Genomic DNA, 15,375 nt, shown 5'->3' with positions numbered 1-15,375 from the left:
AGCTGGAGGCAGAGAACTTGGAACTCAAATTTTTAAGAAAAATAAACGTTAAAAATAAATAATTAATAATCACTTGTTTTTTTAAAAGAAAGGTCAACTAGTCTAGAGTAAGCAGTTCCCAGGTACCTCTGACTGCACCAATCAGGAGTAGGCCAGGTAAGGACAAAGTAGGGCCTAGCAGAATTCCTTTGGTGTCAGGGACCAAACCATGGATTCATCTGCCAGTGGCATTTTTCTGTCTTCCTGCCCCGCTTCTTCAGGAGGAAGGATTTAGTTGAACCAGGCTGCATCTAGCACCGTGGAGGTGCACGGCCCTCTGCTCCATCCTTCAGATCAAAAAGTCCCCACAGTCCCTGCCCTCAAGGAATTTACTGTCTATTGGGGGAAGGGGGGAGCGCAATGCACAAGTCAGGATGACACCAGGTGGGGGGGTTGTGATTACGGGAGAAGCAGATCCCTGGCTCTGCTGTGTTAACTATCTTCCCCCCTCCCCGCCCCTCCTCTCGGGGTTCAAGTGACACAGGTTTAAGCCGAAGGAACATATGTCTAGTAGAGGAATTTTAGGCACTGCCCAATCAGTGAGCAAGAGTTATTTTGGGTGCATCACAACAAGTGTGTCCAGCGTCAGGCCAGCCCTGGTGTCCTGGCAAGGTCACAGAGCTGTCCCAGACAGACCAGGAAAGACGAGGAAACCCCTTCCTAGGTCACTGGCCTCTTCGTCTCTCCCCTCCAAGGCCGTGGTGTCTACCCCGAGTCTGGATTAAACCCTAAACCTGAACCATGCGGGGATGGAAAGAACACGGCACTGAGCAACCCTTGGCAAACACGGCTCCTGGTTTCTCCATCCACTCTCTTTGTGACTTTGGCCATGTCCCACAACCTTTTGGGAACTCATTTTTCTTGTTTGGAAAAAAAAAAAAGGACGTTCTATCCCGAGCTAGAAAGCCCTGGTGTTCGACAGGCTACGATGTCTCCCAGCCAGCCCCCTCCCTGGGCACCTGCTCCCGAGATCCGAGGATCCCCTAGCCCGGTCCCTCCCAAGCCCAGGGAAGCCCCTTTTCCAGGAGTCAGGGAAGGGGTGAGTGTGTGAGAGTGTGTGAGTGTGTGTGTGTGTGTGTGGCGGGGGAGGCAGGGCAAACAGGGAGTATCCCTTTCTCCCCAACCCCCTCAGCTATGTTCCTTCTGGCTTCTCCCTTCCCTCTCCCCTCGCCCGCCCCTACGGGCCAGGGACGCCCAGTGATTTCCATGACGTCATTCTCAGGGCTTATGTGGGGAAGGGGGTGGGGTGGGCAGGGATCTAGTGTGAAGACTGACTAGGACAACATCCAGAAAGGAGTATTTTTCAATCCCGTCTCCTCTGCGGGATCTGCCCTTGCCAAGCGCTCTCTCCTGCTTCTTGGCTCCTCTTGGCCCAGTCGACCCCCCCCCCCCCGCCCGCGGCCATCATGCACCTAGACTACAGATATCCTCAGGATCAGGTGGGTAGTGGCCCAGGCACCAGCCAAGTCTCCAGAAAGGTCCGGGGCTGAGCCGCTGAGTCCCAGAGTGGGCGAGGCAGAGTTTACCGTTCATAGAATGCTGGGATTTAAGTAGATTCTTAGATCTAAAGAGTCAAGGGAGCTGAAGTGGAAAGGACACGGCTCTGCGTCCCAGGGCTTGGGTTCTAATCTGGGCTGAGTGACTGCCTGTGTGACCTTGGCAAGCTCCTTAAACTCACCGAGCCTCCCTTCCTCATATGCATAATATGAAGACTGGACTCCCGTGGACCCTTCTAGGTCCACATCTTTGCCCCCAAACGTTGCTTCTTTCTCCCTCCCTCTCTCTGTCTCTGTCTCTGTCTCTCTCTCCCCCCCTTCTCTCTCTCCCCTCCTCTACTCTCTTCCTTCTTCTTTTCTCCTTTCTCTCTCTCTCTCTCTCTCTCTCTCTCTCTCTCTCTCTCTCAAATCTATGTATCAACTGCCTAATCTCCTAGGATAACAGTTAATGGTTATATAAGTTATCATCAGTAAGAAAGGCAAAGACAGCGGTTGTAGACTCTTAAAGCCAATCTCAGAAGCTTCCTTTCCTTCCTTCCCCTCAGCGTCCCTTTCCTTTGAGCCACCATCCTCCTGGTCTGCCAGGGCCCCAACCTCCGGACCCCATGCATCTCTTCCCTTGCTGTCTGGTCAGTGGCCAAGGCTTGCATTCTGTCTTCAGGACGACCCTCACATCTTCCCCTTTCTCTCCACTCGCACGATCACCACCGAAGCTAGGGCCCCCATCACCTCTCAGAATGGAGCCTACTTCAGTGACCTTCTCACTGGTCTCCTTCCCTCTGGTCTCTCCCTACTCCAATCTATCAGTTGCCAAAGTCATTTTCCTAGAATAGAAATCTGTCTCTCCCCTACTCAGAAACCTTCAGAGGCTCCCAATTGCTTCTAGGATAAAATACCAACCCCTTGGCTGGGCACCCAAGACTGTCTGTGATTTGGCTCCACCCAGTCTTTCCAGCCTCATTTCCTGGGTGTGCTGCAATCAGCTTGAACAGAGGCCAAGAGCAGATTGTTAAATTTTCAGTGTGAGCATTTACACCGCGTGTGTACACCTCTCCCCAGCCGGTTGTTAAACATTTACCAGCACTCCCTTGCTCATTCCACATTTCTCTTTCTCACACTTGATATATTTTGGCCACACTGCTGGTTCGTCTCTCTGACCTTGGCTTGTAATGCTTCTCATCTTCATTTCTGGTTGTTATTCAGTCATGTCCAGCTCTTCGTAAGCCCGTAACTGAAGGCCGTTTCCTTCTCCAGTGAATTAAGACAAATAGAGATTAAGTGACTTGCCCAGGGTCACCCAGCTAGTAAGTGTCTGAGGCTAGATTTGAACTCAGGTCTTCCTGACTCCAAGGCACAGTGCTCTATGCACTATGGTGCCACCCACCTGCAAACCCCCCCCCATCTCCTGTGTCTCTAAGAATCATTAGATTCTCCTGAGGCTCAGCTCAGATTCCCCCACGCCCACCCTGAACCCAGTAACTAGGACTTTCTCCCTCCTCAAATGACTTCCACATGACAACTTTCCCCATCGAGTTTTCCATATATTGTCTGTCGGCATAAGAATTTAAATGGGAATTTTGGGGGAATTTTGCAGCAGCCATGGATGACATTCAAAGGCCAGCAGACAACACAGAGCCTGGGACCAAATACTTTAGCCAAATTTTACAAGAAGGCACCATAAACACGCCATAAAAGAAAGAAAAAATTCGGACTTCTTCTGGAAGGGGTAACTGTACTTACTTATGTGGGTTCATGTCTCACCTGTCCAATACGATGGAAGCAGGGATCATTTCCCTTTGCACCTTTGTAACCTCAGCGCCGAGTTTAGCACCAGACATACAGAAAGTGCTTAATAAATGTTGGATTTTAATCATGGAGGAGTAGTGGGTGTTTTGGTGGGTGAATGAATGACTTTTGGTCACCTTGGGTGGGGTATCCAGTCCAACCACCTTTGCTGGAGGTATGTTCTCTGTAACATTCCCAACAAGTGGGCATCTACCCACTGTATTTAAAATCACTTTCCTGGTAATGGGGAACTCACTACCTGTTTCATTTTTGGACTACACTGACCACAGCACTCTCCTCTGCTTGTCAATGTCTACAAACTGAAGACAGTGTTCCAGTAGGGGTTCTCACAAGGGCAGAGTGGGACTGTCCCTGTCTCCTCGTACCCCTGGCCCATGCCACAGCAATTCAGATTTCCTTTTCTCATCCTGCCAGCCTCTGCAGCTGTGGGGAGCTGTGAATGAAGAGCCCAGCCCATGGATCAGGAAAAGGAGGCAGGCTGCCTGTGGCCGGGGCCTCAGACTCCTGGGGGTTCTTCCGGATCCCGTCCCTGAGGCTCATGGTTTGAATATCTCAGAACACCAGCACTCCTGTTTCTGGCTTTGGTATTATCCTCATTTCAGGTAAAGAAACAGGCTCAGAGAAACAAGGTGATCATGGCCACACGGTTAAGTAAGTGTCCAGCCCAGGCCTTGAACCCAGGCCTTTTGACTTCAGCGTGACAAAGCTGCTTCTCAGTCTGAGCTAGCACTGTTTTCTCTCACATATTTGGGCCCCCTGATTTCCATATGCAAATATATGTCAACCACACACAAATGGGTTTGCTTCCAGGAACAATAATCCTTGGGTAACCTGCTCACCCAGGTACAGAAAAGGGAGGGTCCTTGCTCCGGAGCTCAGCCACAGGCCAGTAGCCCCGCAAAAAGTCCGGATCCAACCAATGGCAGAGTCAGTCTGCCTGCCCGTCCTGAGGCCTGAGTGGCCCCCTCCTTTTTCTATAATTTAGGATAATTGTGCCCTGCCCATCGCACTGAGCCAAGCCTAAGAGTAGGGGTGGGGGGCATTACCAGCAGGGACCCCAGGCTGGGGCTTCTGGGGCTTCAGAGAAACCCAGCACCCAGGCAAGGAAGAAGGCCCGACCTAGCCTGGCCCACGCACCCATAGTATCCCTTCTCACAGACACCCACATAGACACAAGCACACTCTTAGAAATTCATACAGATCTAGCTATCCACATACATGGGCGGGAAGGCTCTGTCCCCGCCTTCTTCTCTCCTCTCCCTACACTCTCTCCTACAGCTTAGTGACCTCAGCAGCTCCCAAGGGTTCATAGGTCACCTCTCCATCCACGATGAGCCAGATGGACAGACCCAGCCCTTACCTCCCTCCCGAGTCCCTGTCCCACATTACCTAGTGCACAGTCACCTCCCAGATGTTTCCCATTGGCTGGTCCAGACACATCTCAAACTCAGCTGGTCGGACCCAGAATCTTGAACTTCTCCCTCACTGCCACCCCTCTTCCAATCTTCCCCATTCCTGGGGGAGGGGCATCGAGCCATCCTGGTCTCCTCCCTCTCTCTCATCCCTCAGATCTATTGACCACCTTCCCACCATTTCTGCTGGCCTTCCTCACCTACAGTGGCCTGACTTACAAGGTCTCCTCACCGGTCCCCTCCAGAGTTAGTCTCCCATCCCTCCCTCCTTCGCACACGCTGAATGAATTCTCCTGGCGTGGGACCCGCTCTGATACCTCCGAAGCGCTCTATCCCTGACTACCTGGACAACACCCGCCCTCTCACTTCCCCTCTTGGGCCTCAGTTTCCTCATCTGTAAAAATTAAGAGGTCAGCCCCGGACAACCTCTACGTCATCCCTGGAGTTCTGCGTGGCCCCTGCTGAAGTAGCTTTGGGGGTCCCTTGTGGCCACTGGGAGAAAAACCCAATTCCTTTCCAAACAGGGCTCCAGCCGACCTTTCATGCTCTAGGTGCTGACACCCACCCCTCCTCCGACCTTCCCTGCGGTTATCCCCCAGGCCTGCAATCCTGGGCTTGTTTCAAGGCTCGTCTCAGCCTTGCCCCCTCCAAGAAGGCCTCCTTGTGAACTTGATCCTTCCCCGGGTTCATTGTGGAGAGGGGAGGGGTGGTGTGGAGGGAGGGAGGCGCGTCCGTGGGCAGGCACTGATGTAAAGACAAGAGCCATCAAGAAAACATTTTAAAAATAAATAAGCAAATAAGTAAACCAAGACTCAGCTCCCTCCCTCCCGCCCGCCTCAGATTTCTCCTCTGCACCTGCCTGGACCTCTCCTTCGCACTTATCTCAGTCACTCTTGTATCATAGTTATTTGTGTCCGAGTTTCTTCTCCCCTATTAGGCTGTACGCTCCTCGTGGGCGAGCGTGTGTCAGAGCTCTCTTAGTGGCTGCCCCGGCCCGGAGGGCCACAGGACTGCCTGGGTGCTCTCAGGGATGGGGGGATTGGTGGGATGGGCTAGACACAGACAGAGAGGATCTTAGAAATCGGAGCTGGAGAGGACACCCAGAGACTTGGACGCCACGAGCCTCAATGGAAAGAGGCCTGGATTTGGAAGGAATCCGGATACTGCTAAGAGCTGGCTGGCATTTGTCTGGTGCTGTAAGGTTGGCCAAGTTCTTTATAGCTGTTTCCTCATTTTACTGGAAATCTGAGCTCTAGAGCTCAAAGGGGCCTCAGATACCATCCAGTCCAAACCCCTCATTTTACAGACGAGGAACGGTCATAGGTTAGGAGACCTAGAGCTGCCCCTCCCCCTCAGGCCATCTTATTTAACCTTCGAATTTTCTGGAGGAGCAAAGGAAAAGCCAAGGTCGCCCATAGCTCTCAGGCTGGAAGGGAACAGGGAGATTAAGGGACCTGTCTAAGATCAGGGGGCAGCTATGCAGAGTCAGGAGGACCTGAGTTCAAATCCAGCCTCAGACACTTCCTGACTGTGTGACCCTGGGCAAGTCACTTCACCCTGTTTGCCTCAGTTTCCTTATCTGTAAGATGAGCTGGAGAAGGACGTGGCAAACTGCTCCAGTCTGCCAAGAAAGCCCCAGAAGAGGTCCCACAGAGTTGGATATAACTGAACAACAACACTGACGATCACACAGGCAGGGTAAGAGACAGGATTTGAACACAGGCTCTCTGACTCCAGGGACTCTTTCTGTTGTCTTACTAGCTCTGCATGCACGCACACACATGCACACGCAAGAACACACACACATGCACACACGAGCATGCACAAATGCGCGCACACACTCATACAAAGCGTGCCAACCAATGACTCTTCACAGAGTGACCACCCCATAGCAGCCCTTGGTGGGCACAAGTCAGCGTAAAGAGCTTTGGCACCAAAAGAACCAAGTCCAATCCCAGCTCTTACTCTGTCTCCAAGTGAGAAACCCTGGACCTCAGTTTCCCTGTCTTCGTCCTACTGCTTCTCCCACCTCTCCAGCTCAGCCTGCCCAAGAGCCGCAGCGCCTGGCCGCGCCTGCAGGGCCTGGGCCTGGGCGATGATGAGGAAGGGCCGGCTCCTCTCCCTCTGCCCACCTCCCTGCCCTGACTATGAAGCCGGCTCCTTCCCGACCTCGAGTGGGTCCCACTAAGCTGGGAGTAGACGGGGCCATCCCAGGAGCAACTGCCCCAGCCCATGTTTCCAGGCCTGGCTTCTGGCTGCCCACACCTGGGGTGGGCATCACACATCGCCGAGCTCAGGGCCATCCTGCTCCTAGGTGCCATTTGCACAAATGAGCTTATCGCGCCACCTTGTGGTCATACTTAGGTATTGCCCCAGTTAGAATCTGGTCCAGCCCCCTGCCTCCCTTCTGCACTTCTAGAAGGATTGTTTTCTGGGGCTTCATGACCTCAAGGGATCCTCTATTTTCCACCTCCTTGAGTTTGTCCTCCATTTATTCAGCCTGCTGGCCTCTCTCTTTCTCTCACGGACTATTCCTATTTCACAGGTAGAGCTCTCTAGCCTTGGCAGACACAATCCCCTTTTCCCTGCTGTGCTTTTCATACCGAGATGATAGACCCTCTCGGCTCCGACATCGTGGGTTCTCAGGTCCCTCTGGGCCCTGGCAGTTCTAATTTATGATATGCCAGGTTCTGAGATCAATCCCATGTTCTAAGGTTAACCGCCTCCCTCGCACAGACCACATGACCATAGCAGGCTAAACTGGGAAAGGACCTTGGAAATAACTTAGCCATAGGGTCATAGGTACAAGGGTGGAGGGGATCTGAGAAGCCAGGGAGTTCAACCCCCTCTTTTTACAGATGAAGAATCTGAGCCCCAGTTAGCGAGTCCAAGGTCCCACAGGCAGGAAATAACAGCGCTTTCATTTCATCAATACTCAGATCTTCTGTAGCCAGAACTGGTGCTCTTCCCATTGAACCACACTGCCTCCAACACTATAGTTACAGATGGAGACATCAAAGTCCAGAGAAGGGGAACTGACTTCCCCCCAGGTCTGATAGGTGCTGTTGGAAGGAGCAGAGTTGGGACCTCAGGGCAATTTCACCTTACTAGGAGACAATGGGCTGAACTGGAACTTCGAGGAACAGCAAGGCTAGGGCAGGGGGAGGAAAGATATGGAGGCATTTGAGAGTCATGGGTGCGCTCCCAGTCCTTTCAATTCCTCCCGTGCTGTCTTCCCCCATTAGAATGTGAGCTCCTTGAAGAGAGGGGCTGCAGTTCCTGGCACACAATGAGTAGCTAATAAGTCATCCATCCATTCGTATATCCATCCATTCATCTATCTATCCACCCATCCATCTAACCATCCATCCATTCATCTATCTATATATCCATCCATCTATCTATCATCCATCCAGCCATTTCTCTATCCATCTATCTAACCATCTATCATCCATCCATCCAGCCAGCCAGCCAGCCAGCCAGCCATTTCTCTATCCATCCATCCATCTATCTATCCATCCATCTATCTATCTATCTATCTATCTATCTATCTATCTATCTATCTATCATCCATTTCTCTATCTGTCTGTCTGTCTGTTTGTCTATCTATCATCTCTCTATCTAATCTGAATTACAGCTGGCCTTGCCCCTAATTCTAAATGCTCCACGTCCCTCCACACCCATAAATGCAGCTGCACCATCTTATCTCACATTATTCCCTTCATACACTACCTTTTAACCAAAAGAAGGCTTTTGAGGGCTCCTTTGTGTTCCGTGGACTCTGCCTGACCTTCCTCAGATCTGCATGTTGGTATAGCATGCTTGCTGTGCCTGGAATGTGCTCACTCCTCTGCTCCTAGAAAGCTTTCTTTTCCTTTCTAGGCTTAGCTCATTGTCTGCCCTCTCCAGCTAGGAGTGCTCCCTCCCTGCCTCCCTACTTCCTCGAATGACCTTGTATTCACTTTCCTACAAGCATGTGGCCTCTTCCTGTAGAATGGAAGCTCCTTCAGGGCAGGGGCTGTGGCTTCCTTGCTGTTTTCACCTCCCTTGGATTCAGCACAGTGTCTGGCATGAGCTGAGATGGATCAGATGTTGGGGCTCCCTCCCTTAGGGCACATAGAGAGCAGCCCCTCCCTGCCCTCTCATTCTCTTGGATTCTTCTCTGTGTCCTCCCATGAATCCCCCCTGGAGGGTGCATTCAGTGGTCTGAGGGGCTTCCCTGAACTCTTTCCATTGCATGGACACCACTGGGCAGGCTGGCCTGGGTTGTCCTTCCTCTCGCTTCCTCATCCTCCCACATTCCTTTCTCCGGACCACTCCTCTTATTTCATTGGCATAAGCAACACCCAGTGAGGAAACTCCCTTGACCAATGCAGATCTGCCCATGTCTGGCTGCGGAGAAACTCAGTGCCTGTTCTAGGTGTCCCAGCCAGGACTTCAATATAGGTCATCCTGACCGTTTCTCTCCTCTGGCCTGCTGCTGTTTGAGGAATAGGATTGGACTCAGCTCCGACTTCTCTGATCTATGTGATCTGGGGCATCAAACTTCCCTGAGACTTGGTTTCCTCATCTGTAAAATGAGAATGCTAGCCCTCTGTGGATGAACTCTAAAATCCTTGGATCGTAGGGAAGGACAGAGATGAGGCCACACTTAGAATCTTAGCAATGTCAAAACCAAAAGAACATCGGGGAGCATCTAGTCTAACTCCCTAAATGAAGCCAGAATCCTCTGTGTGACTTCTCCAACCAAAGGTCTCCCCCTCCCCTGCTGCTTGAATACCTCTAATGACAGGGAAGCTCACTACCTACCATGGCAGCTCATTCTGCTTTTGGACGGCTCTCTCTGACTTTCGGGAAGCTTTTTCTTTTCACTGACTGACACCAACAAATGGTATTATAAAGCATTTTAAGTTTTACAAAACACTTTGAGTTATCCCATTTGGTCCTCACAGCTACTGTGTGAGGTGGATGCCACGACGATAATTATCCCCATTTTTCAGATGACGACATTGAGGCTGAGAGGTTAAGTGCCTTCACAGTGGGCTTTGCAGACGATTTGAACCACGGTCTTCCCACTGCCAACCTCGGTGTTCTTTCCACTATCACACCGTGCCCTGGCTTCAGATTTGTTTGAAAAGGAATTCCATTTCTACTTTTTATGGTGTGACCTTGGGCAAGTTACTTTGTCTCTTCAGGCCTCAGTTTCCTCATCAGTAAAATTAGGGGTTGCATTAAATTATCTCTATGGTCCCTCCCAGCTCTAAAGCCTGAGCTAGTCAGACTGGGGAGGAAGGAGTGAAATGGGTGGGCCTGAGAAATGGCGAGCAGGAGGTGGGCATGAGACAGGGGGACAGGCTTGACCCAGCTGGATACAGGGAGGAGATGGACTTAGATATCCTGACCTTCTTCCTCCTACTGAGGGACAGATGTGTTACTGCTGGGCAGGGAGAGGAGAGAGTGTGCAAAGGTTAGCCTAGGACTGGACTCTAGTCTCCCTGCTGAGGCTGGGCCCAAGGCCGTAGAGGATGATGGGGCTCTGGGTTCTGCTGCCAGGACCTTTTGTTCTGTCTCCGCCCCCACTCCAGGCCAGGGACAGGTGAACCCTGGCACGCGCTGGCTGGAGCTGGTAGACTTGGCTGGACTCTGCCCTTTGGGCTCTGGAGGGTGTTCAGGGACAGTGAGCAGGGTGGTGACCTCTTGCGTCTCTGGCTCTGAAGCCCCACTGGCCTTTGCCTGAGTTCTGGGCCCCCTGCACTCCCCGAGGCTGCCTTTTGCCAAGGAAGTCACTTACTACAGACCTCGGTTCCCCTCTGTAAAATGAAAGGTGGCTGGACCAGAGAATCTCAAGCTAAAAATCCAAAGCCCTGACTAGGAGGCAGGAGGTCCGGATTCCAGCTTTGGCTCTGTGGTCACTCTCTGTGTGTACCCCTCTGAAACTCTAGGTCCTCAAGTGTGGTCCTCTGTCTGAATCCAAAATTCACAGAACAAATCCCCTTAATACAAGGATTTGTTCTGTCAAACTTGGACTCAGTCAAAAGGCTGCACCCAAGGACCTAGAAGGCCCCATTTGGCCTGGGGTCTGCGGGTTCCCCATCCCTCCAACCCTTTACCAGCAGCAAGTATTCTCTGACCTGTGCTCACGTGGTTTGGGCTTGAAGGCCTCCAAAGATGAGGCGCTCCCTATCCAGTGGGGCAAGCTGTTGGATCATTTTGTTAGGAAGTTTTCCCCTAAATCAAGCTGGGATCATCTTCATGCATCTTCTCCTCATCCCTCTGCCTCTCTGAGGCCAAGCAGAACAGGCCTAATTCATTCTCTGCTGCTTCTAGAAGCCCTGCATGTTCACCCCTGATCAGGAGTTCAAAGAATCTCTAAAAAGAAGAAAAATTCTGGTTTTCCAGTTGAAGAAAGAGAAGGGATGGGATGGAGCAAGGGGTTATAGTACCTCCTCTGACCTTCAGGAAACCCCTGGCAAAAAGGCAGGACAGGACATACTATTTCCATTTGGCAGATGGAAAAACTGAGTTTCAGAGGGGTACACACAGAGAGTGACCACAGAGCCAAAGCTGGAATCCGGACCTCCTGCCTCCTAGTCAGGGCTTTGGATTTTTAGCTTGAGATTCCCTGGTCCAGCATGTTTGGAAATGACCGTTGCCTTTCCTGCTCCTTCCCTCCCCCAGTCTGGTATGAGGCAGTGGAGGAGGGGGGGAGGGGGAGGGAAGAGGCCAGCCATCCCTAGGATGTCTTGTTCTAGGGCTGCTCTTCAGATTAATGGGGGGGGGGTTCAGGTGGAGGTTCACCAAGCAATCTCCCCTGCCCCTACTAGGGAAGAGGCACCCCATTTACGAACAAAGGAAGATTGCGCTCTGGTGATCCCAGGGCTAGCCGACAGAAGCTGAGGGTCCAGAGGGAGGAACGTAACAGTCAGGCCTGGGAGCCACAATTTATTTTACTTTAGGACTAGGCCTATGAATTTCGGATCAAATAGCTCAGCTGAGATAATAGATAGACCTGAAAATCCTACATGAATGGTAGCTATTACTATTATTAATTTCATTGGCTTGGGAAACTCCCTTTGCCCATGCAGATCAGGACCTCACTAATTAATGCTGATGGGAGAAGGGTAGAGTTAAAAAAGGAGGCAGAGGGAGTGGCAGGAGGTGTGATTGTGCAAGAAGACGACCTGGTTTCGACCTTCTGTCATTGCCTACCTGAATCAGAGGTGGTGGGGAGCAGCCCACAACACGGCCAGGGAGGCTCACCCCCCGTGGGAGCTGGCCTTGAGATCGGTCCATCTTGGGCATGGCAGGGAGGGCTGGGGGGTGCTGGGCATCACTCACAGTGCCCTGCCTTCGGCTGATTCGTTTTCAGCGATGGGGGGCGGGGTGGGGGGCAGGCAGCAGGAGGGTTTTGGCACTCTTTCACCGTCTGTTGTCTGCAGCTGTGCCCTCATCAATCAACCTTGCACTGGGCCAGCCCCCAAGGGAGCTGTCCACTCAGCGGACTGGCTGAAAAGCCCAGCCCTCAGGCCTGCAATCACTGCTGTCTCTGCGCACACCCCCTGCTGTGGCTATTCCAGGGCGGAGGCTGAGGCTGTCACCACCCCATGGACACAGAGAACCAGCAGTCCTGTCCCAGAAACAGCTCAGCAGCCTGCTCAGGGACGGCCACCTAGGACAGCGCTAAGGGAACAGCTAAAAGCTTAGGTTTTAAATGGACAAACAGAGACAAATCTAACTGTTCTGAGCAGATCTTAGAGACCTTTCTAGAGCTGTAAAACATCAGGCCTTGGAGGGGCCTCAGAACAGGGGATGTCAGGGCTGGGGGGGGCGCCTCATAATAGGGGGATGTCAGGAGGAGTCTTCAACATAATCTAATCCAACCACTTCTTTCTCTGGAAGAACAAACTTAGAGATGAAGAAATTATAGTCCCCCAAATTAAAAATAGGGTTGCATTATACCTGAGAGGTCATTTTCTATCAAAAAGAACAATGCTCTAAAGTGGGGTTTCTTAACCTGGGTCCACAGGTGCTCAAGGGGGCTATGAACCTGTATAAGAAAAAACAATTACATCTTTATTTCAATATAATTGCTTTCCACTATAATCGAATGTATTTTACTTTATGCATTTAAAAAAATGATTCTGAGAAGTTCAGCACACAAAAAAGATGAAGAATTCCTATCCTCAAGTGGGGGCCAAGTCCCAGAACACACTCCACACCAACCGCAGGAAACAGATGCAGCCAGGCATGTCAGTTCCCGGGTCTGGGAGATGAAAAGGCCACGCAGGTGAACTTCCATCCTGCCGGTACAGCCGGACGCATCCTTTTATTTTTTTTGTCAGATTGATTTTATTGGTTCTCTCAGTAGGGGTGTGCTGGTAAACGTTTAACAATCAGCTTTCTAGAAAAAAAATTACAACACATTGCTTTCTTAAGACTACACAGTGATCAAAACACTACAGCAAGCCCTAATCTGTAGGCTTTTCTGGCAATTTCCAAGATACAAGTGCTCATAATGAGACTGTGGCCAGCAGAATCAGGTTCCAGCACACTGCTGCTTCTCAGAGAGCTTGATAAAGGGAATGGAGGGTGGCAGCTAGCTGGCACACCGGCCCTGAACTCGGGACCCGAGTTCAAATCTGGCCTCAGACCAAACATTCACTTGACACTTACTAGCTGTGTGACCCTGGGCAAGTCACTTAATCCCAATTGCCTTAAAAAAAAAAAAGGGAAAGGGGGGGTGCTGTCATTGGCAGACAAGAATATCCAGCTGACTTGGCAAATCTAACACACAATGCAATGAACCCATAGCCTGGCCAATTGTGAATGATAGCGCGCGGTATGTCTCTCTGGCCCCCGGAGTGCACACAGTATGAGAGCTGGCCCTCTTTACTGGATGGAGCACTTCATTAGACCTCTATTACTGTTCAGTCACTCCAGTCGTGTCAGACTCTTCCCAACCCCATCTGGGGTTCTCTTGGCAGAGATACTGGAGTGGTTTGCCATGTTCTTCTCCAGCTCATTTTACAGATGAGGAAACTGAGGCAAACAGGGTGAAGTGACCTGCCTGGGGACCCATCTTTTTAAAAGGCGTTTCTGTGGGCAAAGGTGTGCTGGGTAGGGATGGCCAGGACCTCATTTCCTTTTCTGGCTGAAGAGAGAGTGGCTCTATAAGGAAGAAATAGGGTCTTTGGTGGACAATGGAGGTCACTGGGGAGGCCTTCTCCTGAGCTGGGACTTCAGGAATGGGGAGCCTATGGAAGCAAGACTCCCGGGACAGCCAATCTCGGAGTCCAGCGCTGGGCTGGTATGTCCACCCTCCCCCCCAAATCAAGCAAGCTGGCCGAGCACTTTGGCTGAAGGGCCCACGGGGGCTATGCTCCCAGGCTGGATGACCATAGTTCACTTTCTGGGACATTCTTACCCATCTGTGTTCCTATTTAACCCTGCAGAGGAGGGTGCCCCATCTGCACTCGACAGATGCAGAAGAAGGGCCAGGACTGGGCCCAGGTCACCGCAGGCAGGTCCCACAAGGAGCTGGCAGCAGCCCAGGGGGGGACAGCCTTGGCCAGCCATCCCTCTGTTCCAGCTGCTTTGATAAGACGGTCTACACCAAGCAGCGGAGCGGACTGGGGTGGAGGATGGGGTGGGACAGCCAGAGAAATCGTTTTCGTCTAGCTTTAACACTTGGCCCTTGGGGTCAACAAGTTGGGAAGGAAAAGCAGGAATACCAAAGACCAAAGAGGCGGACCAAAACTTTTCTCCAAATATTTAATTCTTTGGGGTTCTCTGGGAAGGTCGCATGCCCCCTCCCCTCCCCTCTCACCCCACAAGCAGCAGTAACACACACACACACACACACACACACACACACACACACACACACACACACGCAGACAAATGAGGTCAACAGATGACTGCACGGAAAGGTCTGAGCTGAGAAGTGTTGGCTTCCTTCCTGCCTCGTCCTTAGAATGGCCCACAGAGGAAGACGCCACCAGACAGGGGCACGTCCCCTCTACCTGCTGTCCCACGCACCCCCAGACACACTCTCAGAGGGGAGATCTGCCCTAAACTCTCCAACACGTAGAAAAATAAACATCACATGGCCTTCTGGCACCATAAACACAGGAAGAACAGCAGCTGTCTTACAATTGTCTTTTTTTTTTTTCCCATTTTCTAGAAAATTTATTGTGCTACATTAGCAGGAATACGAGCAAAGTCACCACCGGGGCGGTGGAGGGGGTCCGAATGACAGTGGCGAGGGCAGCCCAGCGACCACACGGCCAGGCCCCAGGGCCTGAGCCCCCTCACACAGCCGTCACCCCCTCTGCTCAGCGCTTGGGGCAGAGGCCTCTTCTCCCCATGGCAGCCCCCCGGAGCCTGACATCAAAAAGGATTTGTACACGTTTGTTTTATGCAGACGCTTCTACCCTCCAGCTCATCTGTGATTCATCAGTTCTGAAGTGTCCAGAAAGGAGCTGAAAGGAGGGTGTCGGGAAAACAGATGGGAGCATTCCCACCCAGGCTCCGAGATGTCCTTCTGCCTTCGCTCCAGAAAGATTCTGGGAATCTCATGTCCTTGTCGTCTGCCCAGCAGAGGAAAGGGGGCAGCTGGGAGT

Source organism: Phascolarctos cinereus, unplaced genomic scaffold (assembly GCF_003287225.1).
Source record: "Phascolarctos cinereus isolate Bilbo 61053 unplaced genomic scaffold, phaCin_HiC Scaffold_1;HRSCAF=81, whole genome shotgun sequence".
In the NCBI taxonomy this organism is placed as follows: domain Eukaryota; kingdom Metazoa; phylum Chordata; class Mammalia; order Diprotodontia; family Phascolarctidae; genus Phascolarctos; species Phascolarctos cinereus.
Note: the sequence above shows the minus strand (reverse complement) of the source record.